At 45.2% G+C, this 24541-nt stretch overlaps 1 protein-coding gene across 4 annotated transcripts in view; it reads left to right on the top strand.

Annotated features, from left to right (window-relative positions):
• Nucleotides 1-24541, top strand: part of PHF12 (PHD finger protein 12) — a 1235756-nt gene that overhangs the window by 383978 nt on the left and 827237 nt on the right. The window lies entirely within an intron of this gene.

Genomic DNA, 24541 nt, shown 5'->3' with positions numbered 1-24541 from the left:
TAAGGACACAATCCCCCTCTGCCCCCAGCCATAGGCTACGAGGAAGACTTTCCCTATTCGTAAGCAAGTGCCAAGCCATCACAACAGATCAGTGAGGTCTAAACATAATTTCCCAAGGGTACATATTCTCTCTCATAGACAACCACAGATTTTGAGTTTCAGGACATACCAACAAATCAGAGGACAGAGGCCAGATTCAAAAACTCCGTGCTCAAGGTGCAGTGGAGCCAGTGCCAGAGGACCAAGCAGGAAAAGGTTTTTACTCAAGGTTGTTCCTAGTACCCAGAAAAGAGGGCACCTGGCACCCTATTCTAGACCTATCCACATTACATCTGTCCCTCCTAGTGCCAAAGTTCAAAATGCTAACCCTTCAAAGGCTCTTGCCAATATTGGCACCAAATGCTTGGCTAGTGACCCTTTATCTGAAAGATGCCTACCTCCATATCCCCATAAGGGAATCCTGCAGGAGTTTCCTATGCTTCATAGCACTTTCACTTCTCTACTCTACCCTTTGGCTTATCTATTGTTCCTAGAGTCTTCACCAAGTGCCTGGCTCTTGTCATTGCCTTTTGCAGACAGCAAAACATACAGATTTACCCCTATTTGGACGACTGCCTCCTCCAGGCGGACACCAAGGAAAAACTCCTACAGGATCTCACCTTTGCTGAAACCCTCCTAACTTCTCTAGGATTTACTGTCAACAGGGAAAAACCCCAACCCACAAGACAGATTACCTTCTTAGAAGCTCTCCTGGACACATCTACCCAAAGAGCGTTCCTCTCTCCAGAGAAGCAGAGCTTTTTCTCCAGATACTTTTCTCAACTAGCTCATAGAACACACCTCACAACAAGGAAATTCCTGCAAGAACTCTGGTACTCTGGCATCCTGTTAATGCCTTTGGCCAGGCTCCGCATGAGAAAACTACAATGGTACCTCAGAATTCTGTGGTGCCAGCACTCAGTCACTGGAGCACCAGCTGCCTCTGATCCCTTGCTTAAGGAAGGAACTTTTCTGGTGGGCGGAAGTTTGTACCCTCAACAGGGGTCTGCCCTTTGTCACCCTTCCCCAAGGCCAGGCTATTACCAATGATGCCTCAAACCCAGCCTGGGAGGCTCACCTAGGAGACATCTGCACTCATGGTGCCTGGTATCAGGGAGCTCTAACTCTCCATATCAACCTGAAGGAAATGCTGGAGGTGCACAGGGCTACTATAGCTTTCAAGGTCCACCTCAAGCCAGGAGTGCTTTTGATCAAAACAGACAACACCATGGTCATGTGGTACATCAACAAATGGGGGGGGGGGGAGACACTCCTATCCCCTTTATCGACTAGCTATGCTTATCTGGCAGACAGCCTCAATGATGGGGCTACATCTGATAGCCCAGTACATTCCAGGGGAACACAACACCCTGGCAGACCACCTTAACAGAAGTGTCCTGAACCCCCACGAGTCGCAGCTACACAAGGACACTTTCCTCAGCATCATACACCTCTGGGTGACACTGGAGGTAGACCTCTTTGCAACAATAGAAAACAGCTGACCAGGTTCTGCTCCAGGGAGTTCCACCCACGAGATTGGAAGGTGGGGTAGCCTGTTTGTGTATGCCTTCCCTCCCTTGCCACTGATTCCCAGGGTACTTCTAAAGATTAGGGAGGAAGGTCCAAGGGCTTTCCTCATTGCCCCAAAGTGGCCCAGGCAGCACTGGTACCCATTACTCCTCAGCCTGACCAAGGAACTATCCATGCGCCTGCCCCTCACAGAAAAACTGCTAACCCAAGAAAAAGGGTCAGTACTGCATCCAAATCTTCAAACACTCAGCCTGTCCGCATGGCTTATACCCCAGAGGTGGATATCAGGGCCACCTTTGAGCAAGCAGGTTCTGGATATCATTAAGGAGCCCAGGAGGCCCAGCACTCGTAAATTATGTTCCGCAAAATGGAAAAGATTTACTGCCTGGTGCCACGATAAGGGTCAAAACAGCACCCATGCCACTCTCACTTTGGTTCTGGACCACCTAGCGGAGCTCATGCAGAAGGGATTATCATACTCATCAAAATTCATGCCTTGGCTATCTCTGCTCATTCCCCTACAGAGCTACCTTTGTTCTCCCATCCCCTGTTAAAACAATTCCTTATGGGGTGTCGCACATCAGACCACCCACTTAAGCATGGGACCTGAACTTTGTCCTGGAAAAACTGACTTCCTCCTTTTGAACCAGCTGCCTCAGCAGAATTGAAGCACCTCTCTTGGACGACTGCCTTCCTGCTGGCCATAACCTCAACCAGGAGGGTCTTCAAGCTTCAGGCTCTCATGGCCATTGAAACTCTCATTATTTTCCATGTAGACAGTGTGTCTCTTAGAACCAACCTCTCCTTTTTATGCCTAATATGGTATCTGACGTAGCACTTAATCAGGCTATCCCTCTCCCTACCTTCTTAACAAACCCACTAAATGGGGGGAAAGGATTTTCCATACATTAGATGTGCACAGACAGCTTAGATACTATCTGGATAGGACCAAGCCTTTCAGAAAAACTTACCAGCTGCTGGTCAACTTTGCCCCAGGGGCAGAGGAGAAGCCTATAACCAAACAGACCATTTCTAAATGGATATCGCACTGCATTCATTTCTGCTACTCCTTTCATGGGAAGATACCTCCCAAATCATTCAGAACCCATTCTACTAGGGCAGCATCAACTTCCACTGCTTTCCTTAGGGGCGTTCCTACCAAGGATATTTTAGAAGCTGCCACCTGGATATCAGTTCACACCTTCAAAAAACACTACCAGCTAGTTATTTTCTCCAAATCCCGGGCAGGCTTTGCTTCAGCAGTCCTGCAGGTCATTTTGGCTTCCACTTAAAGCAGTGCAAGCTTAGTCTACTCCTCCTTCCCTTCCTTCCACCCTACTTTTCAGCTTTGGGAATCTTCCCACAAGTGATGACTGTAACAGTGAAACACAAAGAACATAGTACAGTTGTGTACACTTACCATAAATGTAGATGTTCGAATGTGTTCACTGATGCAGTCCTGTTTCCCTTCCTCCTTCCCTCTCTTTATTTCCATCATAGCTAATAGTCTTCCACAGGTTGGCCTTCTTGGCAGGGCTCCTATAGGTTAGGGGCAAGAAAAACTGATTGACATTGGCTGCCTCTCTTTATAGCCCTGATGACCTGAAGTCAGTCTCAGGCGACCCGCAGCCAACACAGGAGGGAAATCCTTTAATCTGATATTCGGGCCAGCTGAGGGCTACCCAGCAGGGATAACCCACAAGTGATGACTGCAACAGTGAAATACATTCTAACATTTATTTATATTTGTTGACCGGGAGTGTCCAACTGGACGTAGGTCTATTTTCAGCGGAGGCCCGGGGAGAAAAGCTCCACAGTTAAAATAAACAGTAGTTGCATTGGATTACATAGCGATACAATTTACATAGCAATTACTTGCAACATATTTACAGATGAAGAACATAGATACTATCTGTGAAGTACATAACCGACATTAACAAATGTTACAATAAGAAGTTCCTGCTGTATAATAAGTACTAGGCTTATGAGCATCTGAGCTTGCTATAATTAAGGTAGTTAGTGGAGTGGAAGGAAAGGTAGTGGTTGGATGGGGTGGGTGATTTTAGAGTGGGAGTTGCAAGGGCATAGCCAGCATGTTTTTAGGTGCGCTTTTAGTAAAGTTTTGAAGTGGGTGCATGATGGTATAGAGGTAATTGTGGGTGGGAGGGATTTCCATAATTTGGCTATGGCGCAAGAGAATAGTGCTTCACCAGCAGAGTTATTGGCTTTAGTGATCTGCAAGTGATTTTTGTTGCTGGATCTTAGTGGTCTGGTGGTGCGATAGGGTTGGAGTAGATTCTGGAGGGATGGGACATTTAGTGGATGGTTTACTAGTTTGTGGGCGATTGAGAGTTGATACCATTAAAGGAGGTGAGGGAGCTCAAGCCAGCCCAGTTCAGCAAGTGAGAGACAGTGGTGACTATGGTAAGATGCCCCTGTGGCGAATTTGGCGATTTTGTTATAGCAGGTCTCTAGCTTGTTTAGATCACATTTCCTTAGGTTAGTATATACTGGAGAGGCATAAAGTAGGGTGGAGATAAGGTGGGAATTTGCTATTGAAGTCTTTGTTGCTTTGGTGAGAAGTTGCTTATTTCTGTGTAACGCTCCTAGTTTTTTGTGGACTTTTTTTATGGTCATGGATATGTGAATGTCAAATTTTAGTTTCTTTTTCCACTCCTAGCAATTTGGTGTGTTCAGTTGGGTATATAGTGGTGTCTTTTGCTGTGATTAAAGTGAGAGTCGTTTTGAGTATGTTTGGTGGGTTGGAAGATGAGTAGTTTAGTTTTGTTTGGGTTGAGTATTAATTGGGCATCGGATAACCAAGTTTCAACAGAGGAAAAGGCTTAGTGTGTGACTTTTTGCAGTTTGGGTAGGGACTGGGCTGAGCAGATGATGGTTGAGTCATCTGCGTATTCTATGAGTGTGCCATGTTTGGTGGCAGAGGCTAGATTATTGGTGAAAACATAGAAGAGTAGGGGTCCAAGGATGGATCCTTGAGGAACCCTTGTGGAGACAGGTAGTTGGGGAAATATGTCATTCTGCCATACAACGGATTGTTGGCGGTCAGATGGGTAACTGAAACCAGTTGGTGACTGATTGTGAGAAGGATAGGTTATTGAGGACAGAGATAAGTTGTTTATGTGGGACCATGTCAAATGCTTTAGATAGGTCTAGGAAAGTAGCAGAGGAGAGATGGCCATTGTTTTTATGCTGAAGGATAGTGTTAGTGAAGGAGAGTAAGGCAGTGGTGGGTGGTATGGTTTGGTTGAAAACCATGCTGAGTATTGGAAAGGAGGTAGTCTGAGACCTGAGAGTGTATGCATCTCTCTAGTATTTTGGAGAGTGGCGAGAGAATAGCTATGGGGCGGTAATGGTTAGTTCTGTGGAGGGTCCGCCTTTTGTGGAGGGGAATTAAATGCGATACTTTCCACAGTGTGGGAACGTAACTTTCTGACAGAGATCGGTTAATCAAGATGGATACTGGGTAGGCCAGAGCATCAGCTGCGATTTGTAGGTATTCACTTGGGAGGTTGTCTGCTGCTAATTTGGTAGGCTTAAGTTTAGTTAAGAGTTTTTTTTATGTTGGAGGTAGGTACAGGAGAAAAAGAGAAGGCAGTGGGGAGATTACTAGTTGAAGGTGTAGGTTGGAGGGGGTTATAATGATAGTATGGTTTGTGTGAAGTGTGTGTTGAATGAGGTAGCAATATTTTCGGAGGACTTGAGGGATGTTAGGAGGAGGGGTACTGACTTTACCTGGGTGGAAGATGGAGTTTATGGAGGACCAGAATTGTTTGGGGCTGTGTTGGGAGGAGTCTAGGGCAGACTGGTAGTATTGGAATTTGTCCTGTTTTATTAGCTATTGCGCAGTTCTAGGAATTTCTGTCTAGTTGAGGGGGTTTTGGTTTTGCGCCAGTGCTCCCAGGCTTTATCCCTGTTTTTCATTTCTGACTTAGTGGTTTTCTGTAGCCATGGGGAGGGTTGTGCTTTGATTCTGGAAAGTCTTATGGGGGCATGGTAATTAAGGATGCTCAGGAAGGTAGTATTAAAAAATTCAACTGCGTCATCAAGACTGAGGTACTTTAGAGGATGCCAGTTACATTCTTTGAGGGATGAGATGAATGTGAGTGGGTTAAAGTTTAGTTTTTTACATATTTGACGGTAGATGACAGGTTTAGCTTGGTATAGGTAATTTTTTGAGTAGGAATGTTGGAGAGTGATCACTGAGGCTGTCTGATAAGCAGCCTGTTAAATATGACTGGGGGCTCTTGCTGACTAGTATCCAATCCAGGGTAGTGTGCTTGCTGGAGTTTTTATTTATCCTGGTTGGCGACTGGATTAATTGGGTGAAGCCATGAAGGTTTACATGGTGGGTTGGATGGCTGCCAGAACAGGATTGCCAGTCAATATTGAAATCACCTAAAATGATAGTTTCTTGGGGGAGATGGTGGGTAGACCAGCTGAGGAGGGATGTTTTGGCCAGGTGGAAGTAGCATCCAATTATGTTGATGGTTTTGTTTTGGTTTATTTTGAGGTTGATCTATATTATTTCTTCATTGCCTATTTGTGGAGCTGATGATTTTAAGATCTGGATGTTTAGATGCTGTTTAAATATTATAGCTACACCGCCTCCCTTCTTGTTTAGCCGGTCTACTTTTAGTATGCCATAACCTGTAGGGAGTATTTGCTCACTGGTAATGTGAGGTTTTAGCCAGGTTTCTGTCAGGATGACTATATCTGGGGAGTACAAGTCTATGGTGGCATGGAGTTCATGGACTTTGTTGGATATGCTTCTAATATTTAGGCTTAGTAGAAGGAAGTCACTTTGCTTTCTATTGGCTGTAACATGGGAGAAGTTGTGGTTTCTAGTCTGAGGATTGGGGTTGGAGATGGTAGGGCCAGGGTTGGGGTGGATGTCTCCACTTAGGGCTAGTTTTGATATGCATGAGGTTATTAGTTTTCTCAGTTTTTGCATGTTTGTTTATAAGGGAAACTTTATGATTGTGCATCTACATTTATGGTAAGTGTACACAACTGTACTTGTTAGGGAAGGAAGTGACCCTGAAATATGGAAACTGGTTAAAATTGTGTCGCTCTTCAAAAGGCACCATTCAAAAAAGGTTGACAATTGTCCAAGTATACTTAAAGCTCAAGCTTCTGTACCATATACTTCCCTTTCCTGTTCCCATGTCATTTGACAATAGAAAGCATCAAAGGCTAACCCTCAGGCTTGAGGTTTTTTTTCCTTTAAGAAAATCATTTGATTCTTGGATGATGGTCACCATTTGTTTTCTGTCTTCATTTAGCCTTAGCTACAATGTTCAGGGAGTCATGTTTTCTGGTTATACTTCAAGCTGTTTTTTTTTTTTTTTCGTCTTTTGGTCTGTTTCTTTAATTTTCTTTCCCACGACTTGGTCATTTTTTTCCCTAGGCCCCCTGTGTTTACTCATTGTTTCTAGTGATTAGTTTTCATTTATAGAATAGCTACTGATTACTGCTTAAGACAATGTCAATGTTTTTTTTATTTATTAATAATGTTTTAATTTAATTGTCCTACAAATATGTAAGCATGTGCATGGTTTACCAAGTTCATACCTTGGTGGCTGGATCCAAAACACATGAATCAAAGAACTGTAACTTAAATAATGTACAAATTGAAATACCGGTTGTAAGAGAGAAAGTTTAGAATATTTGTTCACAATTCTCATTACCTTAGTCAGCAAAATTTTATTTTATTGTCTGAGATTAATCTCTGTTTTAATCTTGGCCTCTTTTCCCTATGCAATTTCCATTTTGTCTACATGTCACCAAACTGTATTTCCACAAGTTCTTTGGTCCCAGAGATTCCATTTATTTCTTATTAGATACCTTGGCTTTAAAGTTCTGTATTTTGTAGCCTGGTCATTAGACCTGTAATTTGCTGAATTTTAGGTTCCGCCTTTGATTTCCATTTTTTTGTCGGCACTTTTTGGCTGCTAGCAATTTTGGTGATTTTGAAGCTATCACCCTATCTGACAGTTTGGGTCCCCTGATCCTGCTGAAGTAGAATTCTTCCTATTTCAACTGCCATTCTTATAAAATAATTCTCACTGATAACTGGTATAATTCCTTGCAAAAAATGTTCACTTTCGAACAGGGCAGGGAAAATCTGTTGCTAGTTCCCTTCTGTTCTTTGTCACACTGCCAACAAAATTCCTGGACTTCAGGAAATATTTTGTGGTGTGTAGATGGAATATAAAGTTACTTATGACTATTTTAAGGCCCTACAGGCCTGTAACCAATCCTCTTCTGATATTTACCTCCCAATTACCTTTTACCAGTTACAGATTTGCTTCTTCTTTGCATGAATTAGCGCTCTATAGAGTCTGCTTATTAATATTTTGTTGTGAGCATCGGAGAGCATGGGATGTTCTTAGTGTTTCACTGTTGCAGTCATTACATTTGGGTTATCTGCTTGCCTTCAGCCAGTCTGAATAAAGTTTTGGATTCCTGCGTCTGTTGCTGTCTCTTCTTCCATGACGTCAGGTCGTCAGGGGTATAAAACACGCAGCCGACGCCATTACATCAGTCTTTCTTGCTGCGCAGTGCCCGAACCAGAAGCAGTTCGCAAGTGCCAGTCGGCCGACTCCTAAAATGTTCATTTTTGAGTTCAGAACCGAAGTCTTCTAAAAAAGCTAAGTACCCCATTGGGGATCCTTTTTCTTGCTCTTAACCAATGTCAGTAAAAGTTAACAATTGTCTTACCTGTGGAAAGCAAATGCCTCATAAAGATTTTAATTCGTACTGCATTCCTTGCTTAGGCCCAGGCCACGACATCCCTCACTGTCGGTTTTGTGCCTTATTCAATCCCCCGAACTATTCGTTGTCTATTTTCGCAGCAAATTATTTTAGTACTCTGGTTAACTATCCAGAAATGGCTTCGGTAAACCATCCGACTACCGATATTCCAAAAAAATGTAAAGATAGACAGACCGCATTGGTCCAAAACTGCCGACGACGATTCCCTTAAGCTAGTCGCCAGTTTGCCGGTACTCAGTGAGGTGCTTTTGCAGCCCCTGATACCCACTACTTCAGATTCACAGGTCTCTGCTGAGACCCATTTGGAGTCTGGTATGCCGCGAGATGCTTCTTCAAATATGGAACCTGCGGATGTCTCTACCTTGGATGGGTCCGGAGCCGCTGAGTAGGCAGCGGCTTCCAAGGAAGTACTTAACACTACCGATTCTCAACACAGACCGACTACTACTTTCACGTCTATCGTTCTTTTGAAAACTACCGAGTTTCTAAGGCCCAGGGTACGAACCATACCCAAGAAACTGACAACCCAATCTCAGGCACCTGCTTCCTTGCCTCAGTCTCAAATGCTTAAAATGGTGGAAGACCTTATAATGCTAATCCGGGGAAGCCAAGCTACCCCTTCCAAAAGAGAGAGATTTGTCCCCAGTAGTTTTATCTGAACAGGAGTCCGATAACTCTGAGACATCTGAATATGAAGACATGCAACCCCTCTCTGCCTACCTACACATCCCAATCAGGGAATCATGCAGGAAATATCTACGTTTCAGGGCAGGATCACCGCACTTACAGTAATCTGCACTTCGCTTTGGCTTATCTATTGCTTCCAGAGTTTAGACAAAATGTCTGGCTCCCATCATTGCTTTGTGCAGGCAAAGAAATATTCAAATTTTACCCATACTTAGACAGCTGCCTAATCCAGGCAGTCAGTCAGGAAAAGCTGCTCAAGCACCTGGCCTTTGTAAAGGACCTACTGACCTCCCTAGGGTATACTGTCAACAAAAAGAAATCCAAACTAGTACCCACCCAAAAAAATTATATTCCTGGGAGCAAGCCTGGACACAGCATCCCAGATGGCATTCTTTACACCAGAAAAGCAAACCTACCTGACAGCCTGTTTCTCTCAACTAGCCACCAGACCCCAGTTATCCGCAAGGAAAATCCTGCAAGCTCTGTGTTTCATGGCCTCTTGCATTCTACTCATTCCATATGCCAGACTGCATATGACGAAACTGCAACGGTACCTAAAAAGCTTTTGGTGTCAAAACTCATAAATTCTGGAAATTCTTTGGTGGACAGCAGCATGCTACCACAACAAGGGACTACCTTTCTCTGAACCCCACGCTGCCCCGACCCTCACCACAGACTCATCAGACTATGCCTGGGGTGCACAGGGCCAGTGGAGCCCACAACAAATACATCTGCACATCATCCAAAAAGAGATGTTGGCTGTCCAGCACGCACTGACCGCTTTCATACCCCTCCTCTCCCCGGGGGCTCTACTGATCAAAACAGACACCACCACTGTGATGTGGTATATCAACAAGCAGGAGGGACTGACTCGTACCCTCTGTGCAGGCTCGCCATGACCCTTTGGCACATGCCCTCAGCCATGTAACTACACCTGTTAGCACAATTCCTGCCAGGCTCTCTAAACTCTCTGGCAGACAACTTGATCAGAAATCTTCTAGACCCACACGAGTGGTAGCTAGACCAAAGAACCTTCAGCCTTGTAACTCAGAAATGGGGGCACCATGAAGGTCAACTTCTTGCGTCCCACTCCAACCTTCAGCTCAGCAAGTTCTGCACCAGGGAGCTTCACTGCACGGCCTGGAAAGTGGATGCTCTATCCTTCCAGTGGGTCAACATCTCGGTCTATGCATTTCCTCCACTACTGCTCACTACAAGGGTACTGCTCAAAATCAGGGAGGAAAAAATGAGGACAATCCTGATTGCCCCAGACTGGCCATGCCAGCAGTGGTACCCACTGCTGCACAGCCTGTCACCTCTGCCACCATGGCATCTCCCTGAGATCCCAACACTCCTGACCCAGAGGGAAGGAGAATTCATACATCCCCAATTGCCGACCCTCAATCTGGCACCCTGGCTTATTCCCTGACCACTGCACAAGCTGCCAATATCAGAAAACAGGTTCTAGATGTTATACTTGAGGCCAGACTTCCTAACACTAGAACATTTTATGCTGACAAATGGAAAAGGTTTTGCACCTGGATCCAGGCTAAGATCCGGGACAGTACAGCCCTCCCTACCTCTCATCCTGGGTTACCTAGCTGACCTACTGCACAGTGGTCTATTCTTTTCCTCTATTAAAATTCATGCCTCAGCTATCTTCCTCATTTCAGCACAGAGCCACGTCTTTTCTCACACCCTCTCATCAAACAGTTCCTAGTAGGGGCCAACAACTTGAGGCCACCCACAAGAGCACCTACCCCAGCTTGGGACCTAAACTTTGTGTTGAAAAAGCCCCCCCCCCCCCCTGAACCAACAGTTTCAGCAGAGTTAGTTTCTCTCATGGAAGACAGCCTTGCCATTGGCCATCACTTCAGCAAGAAGAGTATCCAAGCTACAGGCACTAATGGCTGTAGAGACCTTCATTATTTTCCATGCTGACAGGGTCTCCCTCAGGACTAACCCATCCTTCATGCCAAAAGTGGTGTCCAGTGTGGCTGTCAACCAATCCATTCATTTGCCCACCTTTTTCCCTAACCCACAAAACTAGGGGGAAAGGATGCTGCACACTCTAGATGTGCACAGACAGCTCAGATTCCATCTAGACAGGACTAAATGATTTAGAAAGACTTATCAATTGTTAGTCAGCTTTGCTACAGGAGCAGAGGACAAAGCCATATCCAAACAAACCATTTTCAAATGGATAGAACACTGCATCCATTTCTGCTGCAAGCAACACAGGAAACCTCCCCCTAAGGGGGTCAGGACACATTCTACCAGAGCAACCTCCACCTCTGCAGCTTTCCTCAGAGGGGTCCCCACCAGGGACATCCTGGAGGCTGCAACATGGACAATAAGTTCATACCTTCACCAAGCATTACCACCTGCCTGTCTTCTCCAAATCCAGGCAGGCTTTGCCACCACAGTCTTGCAGGGCATCCTAGCCAGTCCCCAGTCTTCTTGACTGCCTCCACTCTTTTCTTCAGCTTTGGGAAGCAACCCAAATGTGATGACTGCAACAGTGAAACACGAAGAACATAGTACTGTTGTGTACACTTGCCATAAATGTAGATGTTTGATTGTATTCACTGTTGCAGTCCTGGTTTCCTTCCCTCCATCCCCCTTGTCTCTCTTTCTCCTTAAAAGGAATTTTTGGTATTTACTTTCTACTGGTGGTGTTCTTCCACCATAACCTAGCTCTCTCTTGTGGGCTCCTGACAGGGCAAGAAAAACTGATGTAATGGCATCAGCTGCCTTATTTTATACTACTTGACAACCTACTTGACAACCTGACGTCAGTTGTGGAGCGACGGCAACCGACGCAGAAATACTAAGCCTCTGGTATTTGGGCCAACTGAGGGCTAACCTGGCAGGGATAATCCAAATGTGATGACTGCATCAATGAATACACTCAAACATCTACATTTGTGGCAAGTGTACAGAACTGTACTTTCTAAATGCTTCCCAGTACATTTTTTCCACCTCTTTTATTAATTGGTTCCAAAATAATCATTTCCGTCTAACCTACCAATTTTTTTAAAACTACAACCTTGACAATTTATATATTGGTCAGTTAAGTAAAGCACATCAACCTTCCAAGGCTGGAATTATCTGGTATTGAAGAGCTGTTCATAGTTCTGTAAAGGCTAGGTAGACGTGTGTTTATATTTTCGTGATCCTAGTTCCTGGGATCAGATATTCAGTTTTTTGCACTATTGGGTTGTGCCCCCTTTGTGATAGTATCATTGCCTTCCTTTTTCTGTAATATTTTGAAGCCTATAAATTATTAATTGGCTGGCCTTGTAACGTTCTTGTAGATGGGACAGGACTAATCCTCTGTGGTCTGACATCAGTAATGTCATTTCTTGCCAGCTAATTCTGGGATAGGGCATTGGGGAGGATTGGTAGAGTTTACACTACTTTTACTGTGGCCTTTAGGGCTGTTAATTACCAGACTCACATGACCAGGTATGCTCTGGCATTGATTGCTCAGGCTTGTCAGGTTATTTCTGACCTCCCTGATTCTGAAGGCAAATCCTGTGTGTTATCTTTTTAATGTTCTGCTTCTCAAGTGGCTCATCACTCTATTAAGTGTAGCCATGATGCTGCTGATGCCTTTTCAAGGGCTGTGGCTTTTGGGTGTGTTATGAGGTGTTATTCTTGGCTTCGTTTCCAGTCTCTGCCTGAGGACATGAAGGCCAAGTTGTTTGATGCTCCTTTGGATAATAAATATATTCTGGATCTGCTGCTGCTGACATGTTCAAGTCTCCAAGAGAAAGTCAAAGCCTTTGAAGGACATTAAATGTATTTTTCTCTCTCCTATCTCTAAGTTTCAGAGGAATTATCCTTCTAGATCTGCCTTTGTGTGCAGGCAACCCAGCAAGACCTCCAACGGCAGGAAGGTTGGTAGGCGGCCCCCCCTCTGTTAAAGTTAAGTGGGAAAGGGGGTTTTATCCCAGAATGTGTTCCTGGTTCCTCAAAAGGAGGGCATTTGGAAACCTATTCTTGATCTCTCCCAGCTCAGCACCTTTCTCAGGATCCCTTCTTTTTGGATGCTTTCACTTTAGACCCAGTTTCCTCTTACATTACCCCAGGCTTTACTGGTGTCTTTGGATCTGAAAGATGCTTACCTTCATATTCTTTTCACTTTCTTTTTCAGGAAGTTTTTACATTCCTCTGTCTTTCTTTCATTTTGAGTTCTCTGCTTTGCTCTTTGACCTCTCTACTGACCCAAAGTACCTAGCTGCTGTAGTTGCTTTCTGCAGGCTCCAAGGCATTCATATTTTTTGTTATCTATATGACCTGTTGCTTCAGATGCCTTCTCCCAGTCGCCTGTTACAGGATCTAGAGTTCACCATCCCTCTTCTTCAGAGTCTGGGGTTCACTGTCAACTTTCAAAAGTCCATCTGAACTCACTCTCAGGATCATGTGCTTCTGGAATCTAAGATTTAGACATTGCCAATGTTGGACTCTTCCACCTCCAAAGGTTTTGTCATTGACCACTTTCTTTCAGTCTTTCCTTCCTCTGACTGCCATGCAGGCCAGGGAATTTCTTCAGGCCCTGGGATTCGTGGCCATATCTATTCCAGTGCTTCCTCTTGCCAGACTGCATATGAAGAAGCTTCTGTGGTACATCGTCAGTTGGCTGCAGCATTGTCACCCTCTGGATTTCAATGTACCTGTCCTTTCCTACCTAAAGAAGGAATTCAACTGATGGATTCAACAGGTTGCTCTCAATCCAGGCAGTCTCTTTCAGCCTCCAGTCCCTTCTTGAGAACAGTTCACCAATGCCTCAGACGGGGGGGGGGGGGGGGGACTTATTTTGGTAGTCTGAAAGATGTCCTTCTATTCATATGCTGCTGTATCCATAACATTGAGGGAGTCTGCCCCTGGTTGACTCTCACGCCTGGGCATTTTACAAAAGATGGTTGCTGCTGTGAAGGTATGTAGGACATCCCGCATCTCTCTGTCAGTGTCGGGAATAAAATGGATGTCAGCATGCACCTACCTCAGAACTTTTCTGCCACCTGTATGACTGCCAGCTCTGGTCGTCACTCGCTTGCTGAAGTGACTTTGTGCTGTCCAAATTCAAATAAGTATCCCATAGGGGGTTTTGATTAGTTTTTGCTGTTGTGCTTTGGGTTCTTGTCAGGTAGAAAGGGCAAGTGTCAGTTTGGGAGGCAGATTCCACATAAAGACTCGCATGAGCTCTGCCTATTTTGTCTAGGTGAAGACCATGACCACACCACTTGTGAAATCTGTCAGGCCTTTGTCCGCAAAACACTCAGGAGTTGTCTTGCTGCATTAAAGTTGCATCTTCAGAGCCAGAGCTTGAAACGTCTTACTAAAGACATGGATCCAACATCAGGAACCTCAGAAGAGCCACCTACAAAAAAGGCCAAAAAGTCATGGCCTGATCCAAATGCTGTGCCCTCTGTTCTATCCGCACCTCTCGGCTAGTGAAGGCCCAGAGTCCGAGTCAGAATCTGTGGACCTTCCACTGAGAGGTACCCAGGTGGAAGCCATCAGAGAAGTGGCAGGCACAACTCTGGCGCTGGGGGGAACCTAGGCTTATTTCTGAGGGCCAGCGTGAGGTTTCCCTAATTATTGTCCGCAAGGATGTTACCTCGGATATTGTGGAGTGCCGTCCGTCCCTCCATCCCTGCATTGCATCACTGACTGGTCTGTCTGAGGCCCACAAAAAGAAGCAAAAGACGAAGCATATTGCTCCTTCTCCAACGACCATCCGCCTGACTGGCAGTCCTTCACTCAAGGTCTACTTAATGCCTTCCTTGCATTACACCAGGCCTCTGCTCCTGCCCAGGCCCCCTCATCTTCTACCCCTAAGGGTAAACTAGTTAATGTGTTATCCTCTGAAGAAGAGGATTCTTCAGGGGATGAATCCCTCACTTACTTCCCAGATTGCCTCCCCTCTGGGCTATGCTTCACCAGAGGAGTCGTCAAATGGTATGGACTTCCCAGGGGAAGAATTTACCTTTGGGTAGACTATTGTGCATATGAGACTTATTTATTTATTTTTTTAAGTGGGACTGCAGCCAGGTTACTGAGACTCGAGATATTATGACCCCTTACAGATGTCGTCCCCTAGCCCATCTGCAGTCCCTCCAGTGCATCTTGTCTTTTTAGATGCCTTCCTGGCTGCCTCCAAAAATCCACATTCACAGCCCCCTGTACCTAAATGCCCAGACAGATTTTGCAAAGTGCCTGAAGATGAGAAATTTCTCTTCAAGGCCCCTTCTGCCGACCCTGCCAGTTTCTGTGCCTGCAGATAAAACCTCCAAACTTCTCCCCTCCACCTCCCTCCATCCTTCTGATAAGGAGAGCAGGGTAATGGAATGCCTAGGCAAAAAAGTTTACACATCTGCCACCTTGGTAGTGAGAGCTATGAACTACCAGACTCACATGGCCAAATACTCCTTGGCCCTTCTTTCTGATGCTATTAAGCAATTGGGTGACCTCCCCGATTTCTCTATCAAGGTCAGAATTTCCAGTCTCTTATTCCTGCAGTCAAGTAACTAAACACTTCATTAATTGTAGTTATAATGCAGCAGAGGCTTCATCTAGAGCTGCAGTCACAGGTTCTGTCATCAGGAGATATTCCTGACTTAGGCTGCAACATCTCCCAGATGACATTGTCAAACTAATTGATGCTCCCTTGGACAACAAAGCCTTGTTTGGTTCATCAGCTGCAGAACTCTTTAAGGCCCTTCAGAAGAAGGATAAGAAGCTCAGAGACATTTTGTGTCTCCCCGGTTCCCTGCTTTCAGAAGAACTATCCAGCTAAAACTACATTTGTGAGAAAGCCTTCCAGACATATGCCACCCAAGGGGAAAAAGGATACCAGGAAATAGACCTCTAGGTCTGCTCCATCTACCCCTGCTCCAAACTGCATTTTTAGGCCAAGCCTGATAGTCTGTGACTACCAGTCTGTACATCCAGACACCCCTTCCTCCATGCATCTCTCCCTGTCCTTCCCAGCTTGGAAACCGGTTACCCAGGATTCTAGGGTTCTCTGTGTTATAAAAGTGGGTTATTTCATAGTGAGGGAGTCCAGACCCATTTTCAAAGGCATTCCTCAACTCCCTCTCTTGGGTCCTCTCTGTTATAAAAGTGTGATATTTCATAGGGTGGGAGTCCAGACCCACTTTCAAGGGCATTCCTCAACCCCCTTGAGACCAGATAGTTTTCTTCTCCCCAATTCTACAGGACCTTCTCTCAAAAGGCACATTTCAAGAGGTTCCTCCTCAATTAAGAGGAAAACGTTTCTACTCCAGGATGTTCCTCTTCCCCAGGAAAGAAGGTCCCTGGAGACCAATCTTGGATTTGTCCAACCTCAACACCTTTCTACAGGTCCTCAACTTTCGGATGCTCACACTTCAAACTCTCATTCCCCCAATCCTCCATCAGGCCTTCTTGGTGTCCTTAGATTTAAAGGACGTCTACTTGCACATCCCAATCCATCCCCTTTTCAGGAAATGCCCATGCTTTTCAGTGGGTTCTGCATACTTTCAATTTTGTGCTGTGCCATTTGGTCTCTCTACGGCCCCAAGAATCTTTACAAAGTGCCTACCCCCAGTCATTGCCTTTGCCAGAATGAGGGGGATGCAACTCTTCCCCTATTTGGATATCTTGATCCAGCCCCTGTCCATTCAATTGGCCATACATCACCTAAACTTCACCATCTCCCTTTTGAGAGGTCTAGGGTTCACCATAAATCTTCAGAAATCATCCCTGACACCTTCACAGGATCATGTGCTCTTAGGATGCAGGATTTTAACAGGACAAATGATGGCTAGTCTTCCTCCGTACAAGATTGTCCCTCACTTATTTCAAGGGGATACTCCCTGTCCAAGCCCTATCGGCCAGGGAATTTCTCAGGCTCCTGGGACTCATGGCTTTCACCATTCCCATGGTACCCTTGGCAAGGCTACCCATGAGGAAATTCCAGTGGTACTTAAGGACAGTGTGGAAGCAATACCAGCGCCCCCCCCCCCCCCGGGGTTCATGGTTCCCCTGTTACTGCACCTTTCCAGGGAACTGAATTGGTGGATAGCCCAGATATTGGCCAACCCAGGCCTGTCCCTACAACCCCTGCCCCCCAGTCAGGACCTGTACACTGATGCTTCAGACACAGGTTTGGGAGCAAACCTGGAAGAATGGAGAGTGAGAAACCCTTGGACCCTGAACCAGCAGAGGGAGCACGTCAATATCAAGGAGATGAGAGCCTTGATATTGGCCCTCCAGATCGAATCTTGCCAGGAGTGCTTAGCTGGTACACAGACAGTACCACTGTGCTATGGTACATCAACAGTCGGGGGGGGCAGACAAGGTCCTATCTCCTGTGCAGATTGGCATAAGCATGGGAAATCATCCTAGAGAAACAAGTAAACCTTTTAACAGTCTACATGCTTTCTGCAGAAAATGGGATGGCAGACGCACTAAGCAGGACCATGACTGAATCCCATGAATGGATGCTAAACAAGGATGTGTTCTGGACCTGGTCTACCGATGGGGTAGAAAGCAAGTGGATCTTTTTGCCTCTCTCATGAACAGACCACTCACAGCCTTCGGCTCCAGGATACCTTCTCCCGAAGCATGGAGGGTGGATTGTCTTTCATCCCCTTTGAAGGGGATGTTCACCTATTCATTCCCCCCTTCCCTCACATACAAAAGGTTCTGCTTAAGATTCAGAGAGAACAACCACAAATCTTGTTGGTGACCCCCTATTGCCCAAGGCAGCATTGGTTCCCCTTAGCAGATCTTCTAGCCAAGGGCAATCACCACAAGTTACCCCACCAAATGGACCTGCTCACACAGGAGAAGGGAACTCATACACCCACAGCTCTCCACCCTGAACCTTACATGTGGGTGATAGGTTGTTAATTCCCTTCAGACACCTTTGCACAGAGGACGTGCTTCAAGTTCTACAGGAGGCCAGAAAACCAACTACCAGAAAATCCTACCTATCCAAATGGAAGAGGTTTTCTGTTTGGTGTCTAAAACAAAATATCCAGCCAATGACAATGGAACCCCCAAGTGGTTTTGTCTTAACCTGTGTGATCTGATAAACTCCGGATTATTTACTTAGCTTCTTGTAAAATATGTGAAGCATTTTACATAGGTAAATCAGAGAGAAAACTAAGGAACAGAATATATGAGCATTACTATGACATCAAAACTATGTGCATTAATAATGCTCTCTATAGACATAAAGTGAACTGCGAGCAAGCCTCTTTCACTTTTTTTTTTTTTTTGTCTTAGAAGTAGTAAATAAAGACATTAGAGGTGGGCCATGGGAAACCTCTATTGAATATAAGGAACTTTTATGGCAATTGTTTTTAGAGGCGAATAGACCACCTGGATTAAATGATACTATATCTATTGCCCCTGTACTGAAAATGAGAGCAGCTAAGCTTTGATTAACAGACAGTGATGTCTTAATATGAATGAAATTTTATTTGTCTTGCAATCTAGTTAAAATGCTGCTTAACTACTAAATGAATTTTCAAAAGTTAGCTCCATACAATACTGAAGATTTTCATACAATAAAAAATAAAAAATAAAAAAATGAAAAAGTGGTTAGGTTTGAAAGAGTAGTTTCTCCTTTTCATCAGTAGATGGCGCTTTGCTTATGTAATATATACATTATGGATTTAGTTGTTTTTAACTTAATTAAAAATGTGTTATATATTAAAGATTTTTAAGAAGAAATATTTATAAATATATATTTTTATAAGTATGTATGAAGTATTGCAAGTTATTATTTAAATGTTGAAACTGTGTGTTATGAAATGTTTTAGGCTTGATTATAAATTACCCAGGAGTGTTTTTTAATTATGTAATTATGAACTGAGTAATTAATTCATTAGCTATTTTATTGTTAATAGCTATAGTATTTAAAGCTGGAATGAATCCACTAATTTTATTCTGCCATATCTGAGGAAGTAGTGGAAACGAAAACGCAGTGTGGACTATCAGCGTTAATGTTGAACTGCTGTTCCTGGTGTTGCTGTGCTTCTGACTTTTTGGATTAAACATTGGTGAACAAGTTCTCAAGAGCCTTATTTCCTCCACGAGTGTCTCTTTTTGTGCTTAAACTCCAGATTGTCTTATTCTTTCATTAAGACACAGTTGTCTGCCATCTCAACATGCCTTCCTCTCACCCCCCCCCTGTCTAGCTACTAGACTGGAAGTTAAGCTATTTTTGAAGAGGGTACTACACCTTAGACCACCAAAGAAGCCACTTTCCACTCCCTTGGGATCTAAATTTTATTCTGGAAAAGATAACCCTACCACATTTTGAGCCAGCCAAGGACTGTTCTCTCCAACACCGCATTTGGAAAACTATTCTCTTAGTGGACATTACTTCAGCCAGAAGCGTTTCCAAACTACAAGCCCTCATGGCCTCTTTTAACCTTTTACAGTTTTCTACAAGGGCAGGGTCTGTTTACATACTAACCCATCCTTCATGCCCAAAGTGGTCATTGAACTTTCCCTGAGTCAGGCCAGCAACCTTTCAACCTTCTTCCCTTCACCTTAAAACCCTGCTGAAAGGATTCTTCACTCCTTGGATGTACATAGACAACTCCGATACTAGTTGGATAAGACCAAATCCATCCGTAAATCAGACAGGCTGTCTCCTACCACCCAAGAGCCCTGGGTCTTCCTGTTTCCAAGCAAATCATCTCCTCGTGGATCTCTAAGACTCTTTCCTTTTGCTATACAGCCTATGGCAAAAGGCTTCCCTTCCCAGTTAAGGCACATTCCACTAGGGCAATGTCGTCCTCTGGTGCCTTCTTTAAGAGCTTGGATACAGCTGCCATTTTAGAAGCAGCCACATGGTCATCTGTTTGCACCTTCACCAAACACTAAGTTGGGCATCATTTCTACATCCAGAGAGGGATTTGCCAGAGCCATCCTTCATGGCTTTGTGGAAAATACCTCTGTTCCTCCACCCAGTTCTTGACAGCATAAGCATTTGCAGTCTTCCTTCATGTTATGAATACAGCCGCATATGAATAGAGGGATATAATATAGTTGTGTAAAATCTTACTATAACTATAGATGTCTTTCTCTTCTATATGCTGCTGTATAGATGTTCATCGTGCATACAGCTGCAGTCATAACAGATGGGTTCTCCTGCAGTCAGGCGGATCCTCGGTTGGCCGAATTCCAAAGTCTAGGTCCGGCGTCAGTTGTCGTCGCTTCTTCCCTGACGTCAGTGCAACAGGGGTATAAAAGAACCAGCCGACTCCATTTTCTTCAGTCTTTCTTGCCGCGCAGTGCCCGAAGCAGAAGCAGTTCGCAAGTGCCGGTCGGCCAGCTCCTGAGATTACGAAAAATTTGGAACCGAAGTCTTCTTAAAAGCTAAGTACCCCGTTGGGGAAACTTTTTCTTGCCTCCGACCGATGTCAGACAAAGTTAATAATTGTATTTCTTGTGGGAAGCAAATACCGCATAAGGATTTCCATTCCCTCTGTATACCTTGTTTAGGCCCAGACCACGACGTCTCGGTCTGTCGCTTTTGTGCTACATTCAACAAACGCACTATTAAGCGTCGGGCGGAGTTCGCCCAGCATTATTTTGGGAAAGCATTTAACTATACTATGTCGTCCCCCGACTCCGGTTTTGTCTAAAAAACGCAAAGACAAGGACCGACACTCTAGGTCTGCGGCCTCTACCGACACCACGCCAAAGCCGACTACACGTGGTCCGGTTCTCAGTGAGGCGCCTACGCAGCCCCTGATTACCGACGACACATCTTTGGCGGTGTCTCCTGTACCCGAGGTCGCAGGCCCGTCGGTCCACACCCTGACTACAGATACCGAAGCCACGCTTAGCGTTGAAACACAGAATGTGGACAGGTCCACCTCCACTCAAGGTGTCTTCAGACCTTCCTCTTCTTTCTCCATCAAGGCTTTCACCAAGCTACCATGCACCCTAAGAGACCAGCTACACAGGGCCCATCTCCAGGCCCCATGCCTAAGAAACAGATGCTTAAAATGGCTGAGGATTTAATTATTCTAATCAGAGGTTCTCAGCCACCTCCGGACAAAAGACACAGAGTGGAGGAAGATTCCCCCTCCTCTGATCAGGGCTCCATTATTTCAGAGCACTCTGATTATCAGGAACAGTCTTACTCCCCTTTTGAAGACTCTGATGCAGAGGAATCTATTCCTTCTGTATCCCCCCCTGAGGATTACTCATTTGGTGAAACTCTGCATACCTTAAGGGAACACTTCCACTGGGAAGGCCAGGATTATTCAGATTCCAAGAAAAGGCTCAGGGAATTTCTTTTGTTACCCCAGCACAGGCCTCTGGCTATTCCTCCTGTCCTGGACATCCTAGATGATGTTTACTCGGAGGCCTGCCTTAACCCAGACTCTCTTCCTCCAGCTCCAGTTAAGCCTGACAGGTACTACAGGGATGTTCTTCGTCTTCCATTGCTGCAGTCCTAACAATTGGGTATAGTCCGCATCCAGTCGGCCCGAATACCAGAGTATAAGGCTGACGTCGGTCATGGCGCATTAGACTGACGTCAGTACGTCAGGGTACTAATGCGCATGACCGGCGTCCTATCCTCAGTCTTTTTTGCCGCGTGGTCCGATGCAGAAGCAGTTTTGCGAGTGCAGGTTGGCGTTCTGAGATTTCCGAAACCGGAGTTTCAGACCGAATCAGAGTTGGCTAAGTACCCCGTTGGGGAACATTTTGGTTTTTCTTGCCTCAGTATTTAACCGGATGTCAGAAAAAGTGAATAACTGTATTTCTTGTGGGAAACAGATACCGCATAAGGATTTCCATACTTTGTGTATACCTTGTTTAGGGCCTGAGCACGACGTTGTTGGTTGCCGCTCTTGTGCTAGGTTTAACAAACGCACTATTAAGAGGAGGTTAGACTGTGCCAGGTTAGTGTTTGGGAAACGTTGCAATTATAAAATGCTGTCGGATGCTCCGGCCGCTTCGCCCAAGAAGCGCAAGGACAAAACAGCGAAGCCTAGGGTTGAAGAACCGCAGTCCCGGACGTCGGTTCTTTAGGAGGCTCAGTGGAGCCAGAGGTTTTGCCAGGAGTTTCTATGGAGTCTCCGGCAGAAACTTTACTGTTACAGGATGTCCCATCTCAGGAGGCAGGCCAGGCTGAAGGGGCTTCTCAGGTGCCTATTCTAGTTAGAGCCTCTCCTTCTGTTGCTAAAGCTTCTTTTAGAGGTAGGCCAATTTCAGCTTCAGTGGGGGCTTCTCCTAGCTTTTCGGGTTCTGTACCTAAGAAACATATGCTTAAAATGGCAGAAGATTTGATTACTATGATTAGAGGTTCTATGGGCCCTCCTGCTAAGAGGCCTAGGGTGGAGCCGAGTTTGCCAGTTTTGAACAAGGTTCAGAGGCTTCTGAGTCCTCTCATGGATGATTTACAGGAGTATCCTCCTTATTCTGATTCTGATGTGGATGATGCCACTCCTTCGGCTTCTCCTCCTGAGGATTTTTCATTTTCAGAGACTCTGCATTCCATGAGGGAGCACTTTAAATGGGAAGGCCAGGATTACTCTGATTCCAGGAAGAGGCTTAGGGAATTCTTGTTTTTACCCCAGCATAGGCCCTTAGCTATACCTCCTGTGTTGACTGTGGTGGAAGATGTTTTTGCAGAGGCTTCCCTGAACCCTGATTCTTTGCCTCCTGCTCCTGTTAAACCTGATAGGTACTATAGGGTGCCCAAGCTCATAAGTATTTGTTTAAGAGTCCTAGGGCGGACCCAGAAACTGTTTCTCAGGGGCCTAAAGGTGTTAAAGCCTCTGTGGTTAGAAATCCTGTTCCCACTGACAAGGAGGCTAGGGCTTTGGATAGGTGGGGTAAGAAACTGTATACTTCTTCCACTCTAGCCATGAGAGCATTGAATTGTCAGTTCCACATGCTGAAATATCAAAATTATCTCCTTTCTCAATTGAAGTCTAAGGTGGATGCTTTGGCGGAAGGTATTGAGTGTAAAGAGTTGCTGGATTTGGTTTATGTGTCTGAACAAGTGGGCAAGCATTCTTTGCAATGTGGCTTTGATGCTGTGCAGGCCTCCTCGAGGATGGCTGCCACTAGTTCGGTTCTTCGCAGGCATGCCTGGTTACGGGATCAGAATTTGGCTGAGCATGTTAAGACAAGGATTTTGGATGCACCTTTACAGTCTGATGTGTTGTTTGGTTCGCCTGTGGAAGCAGTTTTAAAGAAAATGGAGGACAAAGCTAAATCTATGCAAACTGTTAAGGATTTTTTGCAGGTACAGCCACCGAAGTTTAGTAGAAATTGGCCTGCTAAGGGGTGGACTTATCCTGCTTATGACTCCCAGTCTAGGGGTAGGTCTAGATGTGGTAGGGGCAGGGCTCAAGGTTCTTTTAGGTCTAGAACAGGGAGTTCACCTGCTCAGACTTCTGGTGAGGGCAGGGGTCAGTCCTTTCGTAAGCAGACCCAATGACCTGCCTTTTCAGCTGCCAGTAGATTCTCGTCTGGCAGCTCCTTTGGGAGGACGACTGTCTCTTTTCAAAGAAAATTGGGATTTAATTACTCAAGACAGATGGGTGTTGGACATTATTCACCACGGTTACAGGTTTTATTTCCATACAATGCCCCCTTTCAAAGGCATGCCAGACGTTCCTCCTCCACAAAGAAAAGGGGCTCACAAACAAGTTTCTCAGTTACTCAAAATGGGGGCCATTCAGCCAGTCCCTGTATCAGAAAGGGGCCTAGGATTTTATTCCCGCATGTTCCTAGTACCAAAGAAGGGGAACACGTGGAGACCAATTTTGGATTTATCTCTCCAACACTTATCTGGACATTCCCAAGTTCAAGATGTTGACGTTACAACAGCTTTTACCTCTGCTGGGCAAAGATCACTGGATGGTAACTTTAGATCTCAGGGAAGCTTACCTTCATGTGCCTATCACGCTAAGTTGCAGGAAGTATCTGCGGTTTCGAGCTGGGGGTTCTCATTATCAGTTCTCTGCATTGCCCTTTGGCTTATCTACTGCGCCCAGAGTATTCACCAAGGTTCTGGCTCCAGTGATAGCTTACTTCAGGCTACAAGGGATTCAAATCTATCCTTACTTAGACGACTGCCTGATTCCGGCTCAAGAAAAGGAAGACCTTCTACAGCATCTGGAATATGTTATAGCAGTGCTAAGATGCCTAGGGTATTCTGTGAACGAAATAAAGTCCAGTCTAGTACCCTCTCAAGACATGTGCTTTCTGGGTGTGAGACTGAATACAGCAGCCCAGATGGCCTTTTTAACCCCGGACAAACAAATGAGTCTCTCACTTTACTTCCATCATCTATCTCATCAGTCCGTGCTGACTGCAGAGACAGTCCTTCAAGCATTAGGGTTCATGGCATCTTGTATTCTGGTGCTTCCCAATGCCAAACTGCATATGAGGAAGTTACAATGGTATCTCAAAATGTATGGACACAGCACTGCCAGGATTTAGACACTGTCAT

The sequence above is a fragment of the Protopterus annectens genome, chromosome 13.part0, assembly GCF_019279795.1.
Source record: "Protopterus annectens isolate FY-2018-M chromosome 13.part0, PAN1.0, whole genome shotgun sequence".
Classification (NCBI taxonomy): domain Eukaryota; kingdom Metazoa; phylum Chordata; order Ceratodontiformes; family Protopteridae; genus Protopterus; species Protopterus annectens.
Note: the sequence above shows the minus strand (reverse complement) of the source record. Positions and strands in the feature narration are given on the sequence as shown.